Below are 22,562 nucleotides of genomic sequence, written 5' to 3'. Positions count from 1 at the left end.
TGCTGGTGATATGAAACAATACTGACTGAAAGTCAGTAATGGGTGGACATGTCTACGTATTTCTTGTGAGTGGCACCTCAGTGTCTTAGAAAAAGAAACATAACTGTCTTAAAAGCTTCCAGATGGTAAAAAGACAATCACAGCAACTTTGTTACTGTCACAAGTGGTGGTGGTGGTGGTGGTTAGTGTTTAACGTCCCGTCGACAACGAGGTCATTAGAGACGGAGTGCAAGCTTGGTTTAGGGAAGGATTGGGAAGGAAATCAGCCGTGCCTTTTCAAAGGAACCATCCCGGCATTTGCCTGAAACAATTTTAGGGAAATTACGGGAAACCTAAATCAGGATGGCTGGAGATGGGATTGAACCGTCGTCCTCCCAAATGCAAGTCCAGTGTTACTGTCACAAGTGGTCTTGGTTCTACAGGCACTCATAAGTATCACAAACAATATCCATGTAAAAAACTATACGAGCCTTATAAGTCAAGGTATGGCATTATCTCCGAATGAAGTGGTTTTTCTGGACAAACACCATTGATTTTTGGTCATTATTGTGTTATATTACCAGCAATCAGTTATTGGCAAAGTATTATACTTAGTAGTAGGGGATACTTGATAGGTTCACCTAGAGCATCAGGCTTATAAAGTGTGTGTGTGTGCGTGTTGTCACATTTGCAAAGAAAATGACTACGTGTGTCCAGTCGTAAGGAAGGTATGGATTCGACATGGAATACTGCCATAGCAAAGGGAATGGAAGATATTTCCGATACTTCGCTCACTGTCAAATGTCATCCAACTGAGACCACGATCGTAATATTTAATTGTAAGTAGAAGGGTAAAATATATATGTAGCCTGCTTCTTAGGACCATTCTCTCCAGTGGTGCATGGCAGTTCAGCACGGGCCTGTGGCAGGAGTGATTCACATTTCCGGCTAACAACAGGCACTGTACAAATGGAAAGGCCTGTTGGGGAGAGAAATGTACCTGACCTAACTCTATCATCCCCTAGATGGCTGAATAGCAAACTATTAGTCAGTATGTGTTGGACAATCTTCTTGATCATGTTTGTTGCCCATGGAAGCTTCAGAAGATGCAATACAGACTTTTGTTTGTGCTGGGCCATTATTCCCTCCCATGTAGATTGTCCAGTTGACTGCTTCTGCAAATCTCCTGTCTTTATATGGTTGGGAGAAGATCGATTGTGGGGAGTGTTGTGAGCATCTAGCAGGTGAGAGATGGGTGAAGGACATGTTTGCCGGTTCTCTACACATGAGAAATACATTAGTTGACTTTGTAAATTATAAGGCTGATTTAGAATCTGTTACATTATCAACATCAGCATTTGTGAGTGGAAATATAGGTTTCCTCTCTTTTTTTTTTTTTTTTTTTTAGTTTTCACGTAAAGAGCTATGCAGATGGTGTAAGTTTCTAGTCACTCAGTTGTTTATAGCACACTGCACCTTGCTAAAGTTTTGACTTTCTGGAGAAATAATTTCTAGTCTATATCTTCAGAATTATGTTGTGCAAGTGACCGGTAGCATACTGCTATGTGCTTGATATTGAGGATTATCACGAAAATGGTATGATATTTCAGCAAACTATTTGAAAATACACGTGTTCTTGTAACCCCAGAGTTTGGAGATGGGTGTAGAAAGCAAGCAAGCAAGCAGGTCAGGACAAAAACAATAACAATTTTGTGATAAGGAGAACCGACCCAGCCTTTGTACAACAGTTCAAAGGGTAACCTCATTCTGCTGAGGTTACTTTGCATCACGTCAGTCTGTGTGTGTGGGGGGGGGGGGGGGGGGGGGGGGAGGGGGCAGATGACTTGTGACTGTTGGCTGCGGTCGATAACCTACAGAACTCACGGGAAATATCGAGTGCTGCTAGGATTATATTGGTCCAGGTGCTTATGCTGTCTGTCTTTGAAGAGTATGTACATCTCTGTCTGCTGGTCCGTAGCTATAAGCAAGATGCAGAAGTGGTGATTTTATATGGCACAGGATACGAATTATGAGATTATTACATCAAAACGGTATGTGGTGATATATAGCTGAGTTGGAGATTGGTTTCATACTGAAATATTCAAGCTTGTGACATCAGTGGCAATATCTTTCCATATTTGAAATCTGTAGATCACTTTTGAAAGGTTTGACTGTCAGTGGAATATGGCAATCTGTACAAAATAGCTTTCCCGCTGAAAGTCTTGTCTCCAGAAAAAAAGGCAGACAGTGCTTCCTCACTGGCAGCATCAGTAATTTGTTGGGTAAATTCAGTAAGAGCCAATCAGAATGCTCCATTCATTCACAGGACATCTTTTGTGCTGGGACATAGGAGCCTCTACATAGCGCTGAGAAGGTTTACCATTTTGGATACATTTGTTGAAAGCATGACATTATGATTTCCAGGAAAGGTAACATGTTACGGAAAGTGTGGCTGGTTAGGACTCCAGGAAACATGCATTCAGTGTTAATCTGGGTATTTTTGTGAGCAGGTCCTGTTAGGGCAAGAATTTCCATGCAGACAAGGTGAGACATCACGAAAGCTCCTATAACAACAAAAGCAACTGTTAACTTTTCATGTGACACTTTGCAGTTTAGGAGAGGGAGACTTGGCTGTTATTTTCACAGACATCTGATGTCAATATAACACAGACAACCTTTTAGCTGCACTTGCAACAGTGAGTAATTAGGCAAATACTTGTCATTCGTCAGTTAGGTCTTCGCTGGACAACTGGTACAAATCATGTGAATCATTGAGCCAGCAACAGTCGTTAGGTAAACACATGCATGGCCAGACACATCTCGCATGTGGGACTGGTGTGAGCGTGCCCCACCAGTAGGGAACATTTTGCTGGTATGTTGCAATCTAATTTCTTAACGATAGTTTGAAAGTGTTTATACATGCAATGACTATTTGTGTCCTGCATTATTTTCACCTGTTTAAGCATTGTGAGTGTGTTTGCATAGTGTTACACATGCATTACATTTTGATAGTTTCACAAGTATTGAATGTGTGTTTTACGTTAATTTGTGAACAGTTCTATAGGCTGCTCAATGTGTTGTTTCCATGGTTTACAAATAGTAAGTGTATTTGCATCATTTTGACAATTTTCAGGTTGTTTTCATGACTGTACATCAGTGTACTGCATTATTTTGGTGATTTACATGTAGTTTGCAGGTCTGTAGGCTTTTTACTGTGCCCCCAAGTACACCAGGGAGAGTGCTTTGTATTTGTCTAACAAATAAACTGGTTGAAATTCGTCCATAAATAAATTGTTCCATTTTTCCACTGAAAATAAATAATGTACACTCCTTCCTCTCCAGCAATTGGACACAGACTGAGTCCTTTCCCACCAATTCCAAGGAAGGTGGTGGTCCAATGACTTAGATTAGTGGAGGCAGCGGAATTGGCCATTTTCCCACTAAAATTTTCCTGCCACTTTCTTAGGTTAGTGGAGGTAGCCCAAGTAACCCTTTTCAAACCAAAATTTGAACCTCCCACCATGATGACATTGCGACGTTGCTGGGCTAAGGTTGAGCACTGTCAAATAATCAAGGCATTGATATCTAATTACTATGAGTGTCGACTATCCATGAAAGTGTCAAACACCTGATTTACATTGAAATTTTAATGCATGTTTGTTACTTATGGAAACACTGTTTTACGCTCATTGCACATATCATATTGGTGATGCAATTCTGTATACCTCAACATATGAAGTGGTTATCCTTTGCACAGTGGACATAACTATTAAATACTGAACTGCACTTTTAAACACTGAATAAGTATTTGATGCTATTGGTATCATCAGATTTGAGTTGTGTTTATAAAGAGCAAACTATTTTGTTCTTAGGATCACAGTTAAGTGTAGTAATCAGATGTAACTAAGCACATAAATGGCTTTCTGTGGAATTCCTCTAACCCTGTAGTGTGTAGATCCTTCCTGGAGAATGCTAGTAAGGCAAGGCAATTCTTAGTTATTTGAGCAGCTCATAGAATCTGTTGTAGTGACCATACTTCTTTGAATTGATAAATATGCTCTGACAAGAAGTCACTGTGAATTGAACTTAAATGTACATCTATTTATGCCAAAAATAAAAAAGAATCTATTTTTGTATGAATGTTATGTAAAGAATGTAAAACCATACAAGAGTAAAAAGTGGATTCATATAATTGGAATTGAACAATATATCAAAACTGTAATTTAACAAAATGTATTAAACCAAAATGACAAGCAGGCTATAATGTATGTAAGTGATGATAATGACAGTCAGCAGATGCATAGGAAAAGTGTATTTTGTAATTGTATTTGAATTATTTGTTATGTATGTAGTATGTGGAAAGGACATTACAGAAACTTTTTGTAATGTAACTGTATGAATGACACTCAAAAACATATGACACCTAGCTGTAAAGTGTTAGATGTGTGTGTGGTATACATGGGTGTGCATGTGATTGATAAAGATAAGAATATGTTGTGAAAATGAATTTTCTGTGCTTGACAACATCACAAAAACATGAATTTTCAGCACATACCAACATCATAAAAGCAGCGCCTTGTCAGTGGATGATGGATGTACAGCTGGTGTCTCCACTGAACAAGTAAGAGCGACGAGGTGAAATAAATTCCTCGGGTCGCTGATATGGAATCCAGTTGCCACCGCATTAAAGATTTCACAAGGGATCACACCACCATGTGCAGTTTAAACTACTGCAAATGCACTACATGCACACTGTGGGCCTTGTACTGAACATATGAGTATGAACTAGGATGGTGATTGACACTGAGCTGCACGTGCATGCTTCGCAAGCTAAATACTGGATAGATACTGACTAGCAACAATAGGACTTATCACAGTGTAACTGTATATGTGTGGAGCCACGTATCACAGGATAATTATATATTTTTATTTTTTATAATTATATTTTATGATTTTCGTTCAGGTGTCTTTAAATATTGTAGACTAGCATGAGACTTTTAATTAATTTACACCATGATAAAACTCGTACGAGCATTGGCTGCTCCAAAGTATTTATGATATAATATTTTTTAAACACAACGTATGACTAACCACCTTCTAATAAATATTTTGCATGAGTGCTGCTATTTAGAAAAGAAAATATACGTATTCTTACACAAACTGTAATTATTAATATGGGTCTCAGGGGCTACAGGTTATTTACGTACCAAACTACACAAAGATTAACTGAGATATTGCTGAGCTTATTGAATGGAATGATTTTCAACATTTCTTGTTCATTATTTGCAAGGAAAAACTGGAGAGAATCTCATCTGCCATCAAGCAGTCAACATGAAACATACTGAACTCATTCAGTGCTGTGAATTTTACTAAATGAAATCTATCACTACTCTTTTTAACTTTGAAATTAATGAAAGATCAAAGCTGAGAAGCCTATCGCATTTACATTTAATAACATGAATCGTCAGCCTAATGACTGACCAAATGCTGCTAGGGAAGAAGAGCTCCACGCAACTCAAACTTTTGAAATAACTTGTTAATTATAATTAATGATTACTATCATGAGAGGTGCCCACTAGGTCAATAATACACACTTTCTAATAAAAATTTCTATTATATTTTGCAAAAATATAGAAAAACTTACATTAATTACACTGCTGGCCATTAAAATTGCTACACCAAGAAGAAATGCAGATGCTAAACAGGTATTCATTGGATACATACATTATACTAGAACTGACATGTGATTACATTTTCACGCAATTTGGGTGCATAGATCCTGAGAAATCAGTACCCAGAACAACTACCTCTGGCCATAATAACGGCCTTGGTATGCCTGGGCATTGAGTCAGACAGAGCTTGGATGGCATGTACAGGTACAGCTGCCCATGCAGCTTCAACACAATACCACAGTTCATCAAGTGTAGTGACTGGCGTATTGTGATGAGCCAGTTGCTTGGCCACCATTGACCAGACATTTTCAATTGGTGAGAGATCTGGAGAATGTGTCGGCCAGGGCAGCAGGTGAACATTTTCTGTATACAGAAAAGCCCGTACAGGACCTGCAATGTGCGGTCGTGCATTATCCTGCTGAAATGTAGGGTTTCGCAGGGATTGAATGAAGGGTAGAGCCATGGGTCATAACACATCTGAAATGTAATGTCCACTGTTCAAAGTGCCGTCAATGCGAACAACAGATGACTGAGACATGTAACCAATGGCACCCCATACAATCACACCGGGCGATAGGCCAGTATGGTGATGACGAATACATGCTTCCAAAGTGAGTTCACCGCGATGTCGCCAAACACAGATGCGACCCTCATGATGCTATAAACAGAACCTGGATTCATCTGAAAAAATGACATTTTGCCATTCGTGCACCCAGGTTCATCACTGTTCATACAGACGCTCCTGTCTGTGATGCAGTGTGAAGGGTAACCGCAGCCATGGTCTCCGAGCTGATAGTCCATGCTGCTGCAAACGTCGTCAAACTGTTCGTGGAGATGGTTGCTTTCTTACGAACGTCCCCATCTGTTGACTCAGGGATCGAGACTTGGCTGTACGATCCATTACAGCCATGCGGATAAGATGCCTGTCATCTCAACTGATAGTGATATGAGGCCATTGGGATCCAGCATGGCATTCTGTATTACCCTCCTGAACCCACCGATTCCATATTCTGCTAACAGTCATTGGATCTTGACCAACGTGAGCAGAAATGTGGCAATATGATAAACTGCAATTGTGATTGGCTACAATCCAAACTTTTTCAACGTCAGATATGTGATGGTACGCATTTCTCCTCATTACACATGGCATCATACAAAGGTTTCACCAGGCAACACCGGTCAACTGCTGTTTTTGTATGAGAAATCGGTAGGAGACTTTCCTCATGTCAACACGTTGTAGGTGTCACCACCGATGCCAACTTTGTGTGAATGCTCTGAAAAGCTAATCATTTGCATATCACAGCATCTTCTTCCTGTCGGATAAATTTTGCATCTGTAGCACATCATCTTCATGGAGTAGCAATTTTAATGGCCAGTAGTGTATTATCCAGCACTACAGTGGCGGCCTACCTCTAGACAAAACAAAAACAGGAGAGAGAGTTCAATCAAAGTATTGTCTCTGATCTTCATGACCTATGTTACAGAGAGATTATACAAAAACTGTTCTTTTTTAATTACATTGATATTTGTGTTTGGATAATAGGAATTTACATTATTTACTATTTGTTATACATCGCACAAACATACTTAGTCTTTAGATAATTTATGGTTCACACATCTCATAGCAAAAACTTCTTTTCTCTTTCTCCAAATGTTCATTTATGTGATGTACCATCACAGACTATGTGGTTACAGCAAGCAATTTAGGAGAGAAAACTTATGTATGGATATGTTAAAAGAAACTGACATGCCCATATAAATTGGTAACCATACAGCATAACTCCAATGGCTGAAAATAAAGGCTGTGCCCATATTGGCCGTGGTTATCAACCCTCAAAAAGAGAAATAAGCTCGGACACTGTGCACACCTGTATGACATCAGAGCACAGTGGGGGTAATTGTAACAGATCATATTTTTTTCTTGTTTTTCTTAGTTATTTTCTTTTTATACGTGTAAGCCACATATAACCAATGATAAAGTAACAAGTTATTTTGTGCCAGTGATAATGTTGTGATACTAAACAAAAAAGAAGAGATATGCTCTTCTGTTGATTAATTTTGTTATTTTCAACTTTTTGTTTCTATAAGTGGTAGTGGTCAGACGTATGACTATCTCCAGCATATCAGTATTATTTAAAAATGTGCATTCTAATTGTATATTAAAAAGTGTTATAAAAGTCAATAGGAAGATCAAGTTTATATAATATGTATACAGCTATGCCAATAATACTCGTCTGTACATCATTTCACGTGCACTTAGAATTGAAGCAGACAAGTGGAAATTGCATGAGCAGCAGAGGGGCCATGATACATCAGCATTGCTGTAAGCAGTGCTTATTTGCAGTGGAATTAACATGAATAAGTATATAAATTTAAGTCATGAATATTGACCATAAAAGTATTTATATCGAAGGTCTGTTGATATTAGTACCAGTTAAAGTTTACCCAGGATATGTGTACCTTTCAGTTCCTTTCAGTTATTCTTTTCAATTACTTTTTTTAATTATTCAAGCAGCAATTATTAATCAGTTTCCATTATTTAATTTCATCCCCCCACACATTCTGCCACTATTCATGGTTCACCAATAAAAGTTTAATTCATATCATCTACTGGTAATGAAACTATAGACATGTGGTGTAGTTCATTCAAAAATCTTGGAACATGGAGCCCATATGGTATGTTTATTAGAACAATATCATCTTCACAGATGTCCAGTCTTCTTCATGGCTCATCACAAGGGTTGTGGGTGACATTTTGAAAAAGCTACTGTTTTGTTCCTTCCCATTCTAGAAATTCTTTGAAGTCATTGCTTGTAAATTGCAATCCATTATTACTGAGGATTGAGTGACGCTTACCTACATTTTAAAACAGTCTCTTAAAAATTTCATTACTGTATCTGAATTGCTTTGTTTGATAGAATAAAGTTTAATATTCTTTAGCCAACATTCTCCAAGGACAAAGATGTAAGTGACCCCTTCTGAACCTGTAGGTAACTGTCCAAAAAATCAGCAGTCATTGAGTAATGTAACCATTTTGTTATTATTAGACTCGTGTTGTAGATGGCTGTTAACATCTTTAACCTGCTTGCCGACTTCACAAGACTGTAGTAGCTTTACTATTTTCTGACTAAAGTTTTTAAAGTAATCAAATTTATTCAGGTGCTCTATGCACTTACAAATGCATAAATGTCCATATCTTTGATGGACAAACTGTATTAGATCTTATTTAACACTCAGTGGTAAACACAGTTTCTAACTAGACACAGGATTATTTAATCTCCACAACAAGCTACTTTCGGTTATTGTCCATAATGCCATCTAAGCTGGTAAGAACAATGCCTGTTTGCACTGCTAAAATTTAATTTAAAATATTCATCTGTTTTTATTCCCTGCTTTATTCTTAAGCCTAGGTTTCCAACCTCGTTATTGGTATAACTTAACATTAAGAAAATAATTGTAAAAATAACATCAAGTCCCTTAGCCTATCTCAATTTCTTTCATACCTAAAAATAATCTTGACAATGCATTGAGAACTTGGTTCTGAAAACTCTTTATGTAATTAATTTCTATTTGGAATTATTGTACAAACATAAAGAATACTAATGTTTGATGATCTGTGTAAATGATTATTTTTGATCCTCAACCAATGTTTGTAATTTTCACATACTCCAAACAATAACTAGTAACTCCTTTTTTGTAGACATATAATGTAACTTCTGCTTGTTAAAGCTTCTACTTGTGAATACAATAGCTTTATATTCCCCAACTTCAGGATTCCATTCCCTTTAAACAATTCTGAAGTGACTCTATATTCTGAAGCATCACTTGCTCATAAATGAATCATATGTCACAGGATGGCTCAGTGTAGGTCTACTAATGCTTGTTTAATACTCTTGAAAGTTTTTGAAGCCCCCTTCATCCCATATCCATTTATTCCTTTTTTCTTAGTAATACTAATGGACACAGATCATTCATTACTTGGCCATGCAGGGATCCATGATAAAATCCTACTAGCCCAAGGAATTGTTTCATGTTCTTAAGTTTTAGACAGTCGTTTATAGCCCTTATCTTTTCAGGGTTGTCTTTAATTCCAAGTGCCCTATGATATGTCCCAAGAACTTAAATTCCTTCTCTCAATAATGAGATTTGGAGGGCTTGATGGTAATACCCTTTTCATAGAACTTTTGCAGAGTTTTTGTTAATAAAGCACAGTGTTTATCCCATCTCTTGGACACTGTTAAAATATGATTTACATAAATAATCAGTTCTTGTAACAATTATTTTCCCAAGCCTTCATATAAAGCATGAATAAATACTGAAACTGGAATATTTACTCCAAAAGGCAGTAGTTTGAATTGATATGAATTTCTGTCAATAAGAAAGCTGTGTATTGTTTTGAATCTTCATGTGACTTTACTTGTTAATATCAAGCTGTCAAATCCAGTGAACTGAAATAGCTGACTAGTTCAAACAATTAATCGATACACTTGGGCTCTATCTCTTTGAGTCTTTATACGTTTGTTGAGGCTACATCCGTCTAAGAGCAGATGCACATAAGCTACAAATTTCTTATAGATCAACAATTGATTGTTGTAAACATTTATACTATGTTCAATGATTTGATTTTCCATTATCTCATTTATTTCTTCTTGTACTGCAGATCTTAAACATAAAGGTACAGGAAAGGGTTGAAAAAATAATGGATTATCATCTTTTATTTTAAACTGACAGAAGTGTTCTTCTGTTGCTCCTAGTGTATCTGAGAATACTGATATATACTTCCATAGGATATTGTATAAGTCTTCCTTCTGCTCATCTGCTAGGAAGTTAGCTTTATAAGCCTTACTATGTACTTATTTAATTATTACTAATATCAATATCTGTAATTGATTATTCTATGCTTTGAAAATGCACATTAGCAACTAAGAATATACTGTTTACCACTAGAATTTGTTTATCCATTGCCAGACTCACTTTAAAAGGTACTACTATCCAATGACAATTATCCAAGCCAGTAATTCTGCATCAAAATCTAAATTTACTTTATATTTTGATAATAAATCTGTACCAAATAATAGTTGTAAATTAACATTAGATACTATTAGTAAAGTTTGCATGAATTGAAATTTTTTTACACTTTCAGGTATATGCACTTCTTGTCTGAGTACCTTATCATTGCTCCCCATAATCCCTATGATAAATACACTATTAACAGTTAGTATGAGAGACAGGTCTTTATTTCTCATTTTTTGTAAAAAATCTTGACAATCTGTACAAATCTATGTAAATATCTACCTTACCACCATATATTTTCCCAATTTTTACGAGGTTTGGTTGACCTCCTTCCTTTTTGTCCTCCTGGTCCAACAATCACTCTCAGACAAATATCTTATGCCTAAAATCCCCAAACTGCTCTATATATGGGCCTATGGTTGTGTCATCATGTTCTGGATCCTGGCCATAGGCCTAGGACATTCCATATATTTCATTATAATTACTGGATAATTTCCCTTAATTATTCCATTATTTGACAGAGATCCATTTACATTTATTTTATTTTACATATGATTGTTAACAGTGTTTGGTAAAAACACTTGAAACTCTATATTATTCTTTCTCCTGTCTTTCGGATGACTTTGGTTGCTATTTTGGTTGTGAACATGACATAAGTTAATTTCTCTTTTCATTGCAGGATGGCTGGGAAAATGCTTAACCTCCACATTATTATTGCCCCAGTTTTTTTCCTGGACAATTTAATTGCTTTCTTTATTTAAAGTATCTAGTCCATCAGTGAACATTGACAAATCACTTACTATTGTCCACCCTCTATACCAAATTACCTTTCTTATATAGTCTGTTAATAAATGTATCAGTACGTCCACAGGATGTGATTCTCTTAATGCATTTTCTATACCTTTAGATTGAGTCAGGTGGTGATCAATGTATTTTTTATAACTTCCCCAAGAACTATTATGATATTTTGGGTCTAGTAATTCTAAACTCAGCTATACCTTTGTGCTGGAAGACCATACTTCCTCTTGAGTTTTTCCTGACAATTGTCCCATGATTTAAAATCTTCCAAAAGAGCAATTTTCCATTATGCTCCATACCTACCAAATGACTAAGTGCACAATCTATTTTCTTACAGTCTTCCTATTTATTAGGTAATGACATATAAAATACCCCTAAAAAAGAAGTTGGATGAACCTCACCACCAGGTTTGAATTTTAGAATTTTTTTTGATAAATTTGTGCCATTTTCTAGTAGGAATTCCCCTATTAAAACACTTGCTACTCCAGTATTATTGGTAGTTGTTTCCTCATTAAGTTCTCAATGGGGATTTTTTAAGGCTTCTAACAACTTTTGAAATTCATTCTGGTGTTCTACAGTATCTCTTGAAGAAATGGTGATTACATTAGTAGACTCAACCATCCCTTGTACTTTTTGTTTGACCATTTCCTGTAGATAATTCTCCAAACTAGTCAAAGTGTTTGGATCACAAATTAATTAACCAAATGCTCCACTTGCTCTGATGCCTCTACTTGGTCCTGTGTATCTGATATTTGATTATGTATACTTTCAAATCCCTGGGTTGATAATTTCTATGTTTGTTGTAAGTTATCATTTACTTCTTTAAACTGTTCTTTAACCTCATGCCAAACTAAGTCAAATTTTTTAATTGTGTCCATTTTTAACTCTTTAGGAAACTTTAAATTCTTCAGAGAATAAATTACTGTTGTTTGTTGTTGTTGTTGTTGTGGTCTTCAGTCCAGAGACTGGTTTGATGCAGCTCTCCATGCGACTCTATCCTGTGCAAGCTTCTTCATCTCCCAGTACCTACTGCAACCTACATCCTTCTGAATCTGTTTAGTGTATTCATCTCTTGGTCTCCCTCAATGATTTTTACCCTCCGTGCTGCCCTCCAATACTAAATTGGTGATCCCTTGATGCCTCAGAATATGTCCTACCAATTGATCCCTTCTTCTAGACAAGTTGTGCCACAAATTTCTCTTCTCCCCAATTCTATTCAATACTTCCTCATTAGTTATGTGATCTACCCATCTAATCTTCAGCATCCTTCTGTAGCACCACATTTCGAAAGCTTCTATTCTCTTTTTGCCTAACTATTTATCGCATTTATCGTCCACGTTTCACTTTCATACATGGCTACACTCCCGACAAGTGTTGGAATGAAGATGATGATTGCAAGAGAAGCGAAGGCAGTGAAACGACATCAGCCAATAGTGCACTGACAAGAATGTCACCATGATAGGAGCTGCATCTAGCTGAAGTCAATTTAAGCGACACTCCTGCCATACTTGGCCAGACATTAGTGGACAGTATTTCCTGAGTATTAGCACAGCCTAGCAGAGAGTGCTATGACAGCAATTATTAGTGATCCACATACTGTGTGTCAAACTTGCATGGACTTTGAATATAGTAAAGGACTCAGATTTATGTTGCATGTTGCCCATCACTTGCAACACCATTGTTATTTCAAAGTTAATTATTGTCAATCAGCTTTATGGAAATAAAACTACAAATGTTATTTGGCTGAATTGTAGTATAGCATTCTGAGGCACCCTATATGTGACAAGTGGGTAGGCCTACATTTCAGTACGAGGATGGGATTTGTTGTCTCAGTACCAGTACAGTATGAGACTGTGTATTGTTTGACAGCTCAACATGGTAATGCAGACACACCTTCATTCTTCTGATTGGTCCTGATACAGACTTTGATGCTTCTGCTGCATCTAGTTGTCACATCAATGCTCCGGATTCTGAATTGCTTCAACCTTTCCCACTGAACCATAAGAAAATTGCTCAGGCCACAGAAGCTGAATCAGATTTGAACATTTTGTTAACATACATTGGCACATCTTGACCTCGTTTCTTGCATAGCATCAAGAACTCTGTAGTGCACTGATACTTTGCCCCTCGGCATAGCATCACTGTACAGAAAGGTGTAATTATTGTTCAAATTGACAGTGGACGATCATGTGTGTTGATCCCTAAAGCTTTACAAAAAGAGTGTTGCAGTTACTTCACCAAAGACACGGGGCAATTGTTCAAATGAAACAGTTAGCACGTCGACAGTGTGCTTGGCAGGGTATGGACACCCAAATAGAACAGATGATGTCACAGTGTTATGCTTGCGTGGAAAATCAGTCCACTCTGTCACAAAAATTCTTTGCTTGGCCTAAGTCACAATCGCCATGGCAACATGTGCACATAGACTTTGTGGGACCCTTTTGGAATGCTTGTTGGTTGATTGTGGTTGACTCATACAGCAAGTTTCTGTCTGTTGTGCCAACGAACTTGACAATGTGATGTACTACAATTCAGGTGTCTTCATCATTTTTTACATAGAAGGTATACCTGAAGTCATAGTGTCAGACTATGGATCTCAGTTCACATCAAAAGAAATTGAAACATTCTGTGAATGAAATGGCATACAGCATCTAACTAGCGTACCATTCTATCCACAGTCAAATGGTGAAGTGAACCTTCAAACAGCAGATGGCCAAACTTCTCTCCATGTGCACCAGGGACAAACCTTACAACTGTTTCTTGCCTCATGTTGTTCACACCCACAGAATGCACCATTGCTGGTGGAATTACTTCATGGCTGCTGCCATCAGACACTACTCCACCTGCTCCACCCTCCTCAGCATCCAACGCAAAAGGAAGACTACAAGTATCACTTTGCACTGCATGATATTGTCTTTTACAGGGTTTTTAGCAGCAGCAGATGGTCGGCGCGAGGCGAGATTGTCTGTCAACTTGGCACTTGCATGTATTTTCTTTCAGGTCCAGATGGTTTGCAGCACCGCCATCAAAATCAACTTCTCCTCTGTCATGTACACGAAGATCTTTCAGTCTCTCTTCCCCCAGATTTACGGGTCCAGAGGACAGCGTGGCCACAGCAGCTGCCAGGGGGTGTCCTCATTCCACTGTGGGATGACGCCACGGAAATGGAGCCTTCGCCTCCTCTGCCTTCTCTTGTCCTACCGATGGAGCTGGACCCACCCACACCACAGCAGTTGCCACCTTCTTCATCTGGTTCATGGCAGCAGGTGGTGGACGTGTACGCTTCTGGTCATTTGCTGGGGGACGTTTCCACCAGAGCGCAGGTCAGATGGTGGAGGATGGCCAGAAGCTTGATGTTCCCTGCAGCTACAGCTTCTGAAGCTTCTGGCCCAGCAAAGTGCCCAGACTCCTGCCTCCCTTCGAGGTTGCACTCCCTACATCACAATGGTCCACCACTTAGTGGGGGAGGAATGTTCTGGTGTAACCACAAGTGCCAGAACAAAGATGAAGAATGCAAGAGAAGATAAGGTGGTGAAGTGACGTCGGCCAATAGTCCACTTACCAGGACATCAGCATGATAGAAGTGGCATCTAGCTGAAGTGAATATAAGCACCACTCCTAACAGCCTTCACTGAACATTGGTGGACAGTTTCACAGAGTATTAGCATGGCCTAGCAGAGAGTGCTACAATACCAGTTATTAGTGATAGACAAACTGTGTGTCAAACTTGCATGAATGCTGAATATAGCAAAGGACTTGGATTTATGCTGCATGTCACCCATTTCTTGTAACACCATCGTTATTTCAGAGTGAAGTATTGTCAATCTGCTGTATTGAAATAAAACTACTAATGCTATATGCTTGAATTGTTGTATAGCATTCTGAGAATACAGCACCCCTTAGGCAGCCTATATGCAATGAATGGGCAGGACCCCACAGTTGCGTAGTCAGCTGACCAGCCACTGCACTGCAAAACTGCTCTGTTGTCAAGCTGGTTGGCTGGCACAGGGATACAGGAGATTGCTGCCATTTTTTGTTGAGCTTATGCTATGGTCAACTTGTATTTTTTCCTCAGCTCTTGATACCAATTAATGTACCTTTGGTCTTAACCTAATTAAATGTATTTCTTCTTTATATATTCAAGTTGACACAGTCAGCACCACTTTATGTGCTCGTTTAGATTTTTCAAGTAATTGACTTGGGTTGCTTTGGGCAATGGTGTACCTTCTTTCATTATTTTCATCAAAATTCTCAAAAATGCTTGTTATTTCTATCAAAGCTCTCTTCTTCTAGCACTTTTGATTTGTGTCCTGCACTAGGATGCCAAGTGGCATATAAGACTTGGTAATGATGTGCCCCACTTCATGCACAGTCTATCACCAGAGTGATACATTTGCCAACACTTATCTTACAAATACCTTGTAGTCACCAAACTTGAAGTTACTCATAGTAGTGGAACTACTATATAGTGCCACCAGACTGTAGTGTGTGACTTCTTCATCTTTTGCAGTTTGCGGGTATTGAAAGAGAGCTGATTTCTATTCTGGCTACTAAAATGATGGAATTAGTTTTGCAATTACCTTTGTGTATTATAACCATAATTTTTCCTTTTTGCAAGTTTATTTCCAATTTAGGATGATACAGTACTCTTATAACTTGTAGGCCACAACAGATTACAACATGTACTGCTGGACTTATCTTGAATTAGAGACTGGTTGTTCTTATGTATGATCTTCAACTGTTTTTTTATTGAAATTGTTTCCCATACCCTTTGCTTGGTGGCTTCCAAGACACTGGCAACCTACAATGCCAAAACGGGCCTCCACAACAGGTGGAGACACAGATTTGCCGTCGTGCCCTGTCATGTCCTGAGCTGATATCTTTTAGATACATTGCACATATGGAAAACCAGAGTGCACACAGTGGGATGTTCCATACTTAACAACTATGTAACCATTATTTATGGATACCACGAACATCTCTCAGTTGCCTAAGTGATTAGAAATGGAACTTGTTATTTCACAGAATTAAGATGTAACACTACACCACTTACATACTACAGCTTATTATTTCACGGAATTAACATGTTATACCACACCACTTATGTACAACAGCTTATTATTGGGAGGGGGAAGTGGGTTAATAAAGTGCAGAATAACTGTTTAACATTTATTAATTAAAAATATTGTAATTACAAAAATCTAAATTTAAATTATTATCTGCCATTTCAGTTAAACAGTAGAATGGCTTGTTTCACTCTGTTGAAAGAAAGTTTTTTCACTGGTTGCTGTCAGCCAATACTTAGAATCATTTGTAGTGACTCACAAGATGTTTTATACAATGGATTATCTGATAATCTGCAAAATAAACTAAGTGTTCGCATCTGTCAGTGAAATTCCTTCCATCCACCTAATTAAAATACTTCATATCTTAATTACATACTACAGGGTCGGAGTTTGTTTAAATTAAGGACTAAAGACTAAGCTGAAACTACAAATTGTTTGATTTACAGAAATTACAATTAAAATGTACTTCCTTCAATTAACTGAAAACATGGAAAAATTCCTTCTTTTTATCAGTTTCTTCTACTACAAGAGTTCAGCCAAATTATTTGTTTAAATGATGAAATTAACATATTGTAATAACTTCAAGTTGAACAAATATATTTCAAGGAAGACGCAATACAGGAAAATCACAGATCAAGTAAACAGACTAAGACGTGTGTGCACTTTAACAGTCAAATCATAACTGAGTCCAAGTCTAGCGGCCACTGGCTGGCTGGCCGCTTAGGTGGCACTGCTGCTGCTGGTGTAGTGGCATCCGGAACAAGCGTTGCTGGCACACGAGGCCGAAGCTGGTCCGAATGATGCATTGTAACATCCGTGTCCATCTGGATTTCATACAGACGTCGGCCATGGTGTCGTAAGATGCAGCCAGGACTCCATTTTGGCCACCAGCCATATCCCCGTACCCATACAAGGTCGTTGTCGGCGAACCGGCCAAGCGAAGGCACACGTGGCTGTGAGGTGGAAGGCCGCAGAAGATGAAGGGGCTGTCGGCCATGTAAGAGCTCAGCCGGGCTGTGGTCGCCCATGGGGGTGAAACGGTAAGAAGCCAGAAATTGGAGAAACGTACCATCAGCAGAGGAAGTCAGGGGTTTCCTCATCTGAGCCTTAAATCTGCGGACCAGTCATTCAGCTTCACCATTTGACTGTGGATGGAACGGAGGGGCCGTGACATGCATGATGCCATGACGGGCACAAAAATCCGCAAAATCATAAGAGGCAAATTGCGGACCATTATCAGTAACAAGGCCTTCCAAAGAGAAAATGTGAGCTAGAGCATTGTTGGTTGCCGCGGTGGTAGGCGAAGTGCAACGGACAATGAAAGGAAAGTTAGAGTAGGCATCAATAACGAGAAGCCAATAGGTACCTAAAAAAGGTCCCACGAAGTCAGCATGAATACGCTCCCAGGGCTTCTCAAGCGAAGGCCACGGTGACAAAGATGACTTCGGGGCAGCAGCCTGCAGGCAGCGACCATGTGTGTGATTTTAGAGTCAATGCTGGGGCAGTACACATGACAGTGCGCCAGAGATTTTGTGCGAGAGACACCCCAGTGCCATTGGTGAAGGATGTGCAAGAGCGAAGCACGCAAAGACGCAGGTACCACAACATGCGGCGAAGCATTTTCGGTGGAATGGAGGATAACACCATCCCTAGCCATGATGCGGTAACGTAAAGCGTAGTAGTTCCACAATGGATCAGAAGCCTTAGCAGATGGACGATCAGGCCAACCCTTTTGAATACAGTGTAAAACCCGGGAGAGGGTAGGGTCAGAACTCATAGCAGCCGCCAGTCGGTCCCCAGTGATGGGGAACCAATCCACAACCCGCTGCTCGGCAACATCCAGGTGGAAACACAAAAGTTCATCCCTATCAAATGCCAGAACAGGACCCATGGGAAGGTGAGACAGTGCATCACCATTCGCATGTTGAGCTGTCAGCTGCAAAAGAATCTCATAATTGAAACGAGACAAGTAAAGAGCCCACCACTGGAGGCAGTGTGCAGCCTTGACGGGAAGTGACATTGATGGATGAAACAAGGAAACAAGTGGCTTGTGATCTGTAACAAGATGAAATTTGGATTCATAGAGAAAAACACCAAACTTATGAAGAGCATAAATAATGGCCAAAGCTTCTTTTTCAATTTGAGAATACTTTCATTGGGGATCCGTGAGCATTTTGGAGGCATAAGCAATGGTTTGTTCAGAACCGTAAGAAAAACGGTGTGCAAGGACTGTACCGACCCCGTATTGAGAGGAATCTGTGGCAAGAACAAGATGGCCAGATTGATAAGTAGCCAGGCACGGGGCCTGTTTCAGCATAGTCTTCAATTTCTGGAAAGCCGCATCGCATGACGCAGACCAGTGAAAAGGCACATTTTTATGCAACAGGCGATGCAACGGCTGAGCCACCGAAGCAGCAGACAGTAAAAACTGGTGATAGTATGCTATTTTCTCCAAGAAGGCCTGCAGTTCCATGACAGATGTAGGGCGAGCAAGGGCATCGATCACAGTGACAGTTTGTTGAAGTGGACGAATACCATCCCGAGAGAGTTGAAACCCCAATTACGTGATAGATACCTGAAAAAATTTTGATTTCTGAAGATTACACTTAAGATTGGCAGTCTCGAAGACATGAAAAAGAGTGCGGAGATTTTGAAGATGTTTGTCAGTGGTAGAGCCAGTGACAACAATGTCGTCCTGGTAATTTATACACCCAGGGACAGTGAGCAATAATTGTTCCAAGAAATGCTGAAAGAGAGCAGGGGCACTGGCAACCCTGAATGGCAATTGTTGGTATTGATAGAGGCTGAAAGGCATGTTAAGGACCAGAAACTGCCGGGAAGCAGTGTCGAGAGGATGTTGATGATAAGCTTCTGACAGGTCACGGTTAGAAAAATACTGGCCTCCAGCAAGTTTAGTGAACAATTCTTCAGGTCAAGGCATAGGGTAAGTGTCGATAAGGCATTGAGCATTTACAGTGGCTTTGAAATCGCCACAGAGATGAATATCACCATTTGGCTTAGCAATGACAATGACAGGAGAGGACTACTCACTGGAAGTGACAGGAAGCAAGACCCCTGAAGCAATGAGATGATCCAGCTCCTATTTGACCTGATAACAAAGGGCCACAGGAATGGGCCAAGCCCAAAAAAACTTAGGCCGAGCAGTGGGTTTGAGCGTGATCTGAGCTTCAACGTCATTTGCATGGCCTAACCCAGGAGAAAAAGCGACAAAAATGTCATCAACAAGGAATCCAATTGAGCATAAGGAATAGCATCAGAGACAATATTGACAGAGTCATCTATGGAGAACCCAAAAATGTGAAAGGCATCGAAACAAAAAAGATTCTCCGCGTTACTATGGTCGACCACAAATATGGGAACAGTCCAAACGACAGATTTGTAAGATACCTCAGCATCAAATTGTCCCAAGAGAGAAATATTCTGTTTATTGTAAGTCCGTAATTTCCTAGTGACAGGTGACAGGATTGGAGAATCCAGCTGAAGATATGTCTGAGAATTGATGATAGTGGCAGCAGAACCAGTATCCACCTGCATGCAAACACCTTGACAAAGTATTTGGACAGTGAGGAATAACGTCCCTGAAACGGAAGAAGTACAATTGACAGACAACACAGAATTAGAATCTGCGTCATGTTCATGAACATCATATATGCGGTCGGATTTGCAAACTGCATTTGTGACACACGGCCCAACGTTGTGGACAATCTTCTGATGAATGTTTCGTAAAACATTGCGGACATGAAGGAAGTTGCTGTGGGTTTTGCTGCAGTTTCTTAGAGGTTTGTTTACAGTTAGGCCGAGGATGCACTTGGGAACATACTGCGGCCACGTCGGCTGGCGGGGACACACCACACGCTTCGGCAACACTGCACAGAGGTTATATTTCCCCGACGTCATCCCATGCCTCTATTTGCGCTCCAGCGGTGCGAGAAATTTCAAAAGACTGAGCGATGGATAGAACTTCATCTAGAGACAGATTTGCCAACTGAAGGGCATGTTGCCTAACTTCTTTGTTGGGCGCCGATCAGATAATAGCATCCCGTACCATGGAATCTGATTCTTTGTGAACTTCAGTAACAAATTGGCACTTTCTACTGAGGCAATGAAGTTCAACAGCCCAAGCGCAATAGGATTGATTTGGTTGTTTTTGACAATGATAAAAGGCAACACAAGAGGCTACCACATGGTTTTGAAAATAGATGGACAGAAGTGAGCACATTTCAGCAAAGGACAGTGATGCAGGATCTTTCAAAGGAGCCAATTGCGACAACAACTAATACATTTGAGGTGAAATCCATGATAGGAACAGAGACTTACATGTTTGTTCGCCCGTGACATGAAATGCCAAGAAGTGCTGTCGAAGACTTTTTTGTAATCAGACCAGTCTTCCGCTGTCTCGTTGTAAGGAGGAAAAGTAGAGAGAGACAATGACGAGAGATGCCCCCATTTGATGCCGTGATGAAATCACGAATCGCATTTGTGAGAAACATTTACAATTAAAACATACTTCCTTCAATTAACTGAAAACATGGAAACATTCTTTCTTTTTAACAGTTTCTTCTACTACAAGGGTTAAGCCAAATTATTTGTTTAAATGATGAAATCAACATATATAGTTATACAAAGAATACTTTTGACAAAACTGGTAATTACTTTGGAATTAATTAAGAGCTGGCTTTGCTAACATGTTTTCAAATAGAGCCAAATAAATACTTAAAGAAGCTATTAGTTGTTCCTACAAATGTTTATAATTAGTACAGAATTTATATATGTTTATGCCGACAATAGAATTTAAGTTATGAACAATTACTGATTTCACTCTACAATGAAAGATATTAGCTAGGAATAGTCAAAATAAATGAGGAAATTAATTACATACATAAAACTAAGAACAAAATTAGATCTGGTGTTATCTTATTTAAAACTGGGGATCAACCTTTCTCTTTTATGAAAATGCAGATTATACTCACATATGTTAATGGTAATTAGTCAGACATGAAAGAATGAATTTTAAGGAGTCAGATGGCAAAGCAAGAGAGGAAGTAAAATTATCTCAGGTTGCTTTCTCACAAGTCACTCAGTTTAAATTTATTTCTGAACATCTCAATAAGAGTCCAAGGAATGGCAACTAACTTACGAGGGAAAGAGGAGATGGGACAGACGCTGAATGGTATGTCACTAGTTGTAGAAAGATGGAGAGTGGATGTGTCAAATGATATTTTGTTTTTGTGGAAAAATAGAGGCAAAGGGGTGCCAAACAATAAGTTGCATGTGTGGAAATATGTTCTAGAACTGGCCCTGGGCACAAGATTGGAAATTGCATCTCACATTTCTCTTTCCACAGTAATTAATGATCTACATTTTGTATTGACAACTGCAAATGCTGACATACCTACATAACATAACTAGCTTGCTGTAAAAGTACCAAAACTCAGAGATACCTATAACATATTTGTGGGTATTCGTGATTTAACCCCTGAACCTCAAGTAGTGATGAGGAAGCAAACTTAAATGTCATTGTAGGGCATTAAGAAAGACCAATAACTCACTCTTGTTCTTCAGTGTTAATATTGATGGAAATTCTGCACTGAAAGGACCTTTGATCCTGTTGTGTCAACCAGCTTCTTCTGGGAAGTAGGCTGCTTCAGAAAGTAATTATTAATTAAATGATCCACAGATACAGACTTCAATTCTTCGCATAAATGAAAGTCATTCCATTTTAAAACCATGTAACCATGTGAAAGGGGAAATGTAGTGAATATCTTTATCACCCAAAGTTTTCTTCCAATGTAAATGTTTCTTTCTAAAACCTAAAATTTTATCTGAGAGTTGCATTCAATGAACTGAGTTTTTCAAAGATGTCACAGCTTCACAACGAGGTCACTGTCTACAAACTTCTCTGGATACAAATCTTTCCCTTGAACAATTTTTACATCATTTTATGGATATTTTCATATAATTTTTGTGATAACTTTCCTAGCTTTTTAGGCCATAGAAATCCAGGCCCTGTGCT

At 39.0% G+C, this 22,562-nt stretch overlaps 1 protein-coding gene across 3 annotated transcripts in view; it reads left to right on the top strand.

Annotated features, from left to right (window-relative positions):
* Positions 1–16,851, top strand: part of LOC126345148 (uncharacterized) — a 105,291-nt gene extending 88,440 nt beyond the window's left edge. For 2 of the 3 annotated variants that reach the window (XR_007565163.1, XM_050002080.1), the window contains one exon: positions 14,547–16,851. The gene's annotated coding sequence lies outside the window, so the exon portion shown is untranslated. Of the gene's footprint in view, positions 1–4,527; positions 4,601–14,546 lie in introns of those variants that run through there. The other variant, XM_050002081.1, reaches the window with a different exon arrangement.
* Positions 16,852–22,562: the final 5,711 nt, after the last annotated feature.

The sequence above is a fragment of the Schistocerca gregaria genome, chromosome 1, assembly GCF_023897955.1.
Source record: "Schistocerca gregaria isolate iqSchGreg1 chromosome 1, iqSchGreg1.2, whole genome shotgun sequence".
In the NCBI taxonomy this organism is placed as follows: Eukaryota; Metazoa; Arthropoda; class Insecta; order Orthoptera; family Acrididae; genus Schistocerca; species Schistocerca gregaria.
Note: the sequence above shows the minus strand (reverse complement) of the source record. Positions and strands in the feature narration are given on the sequence as shown.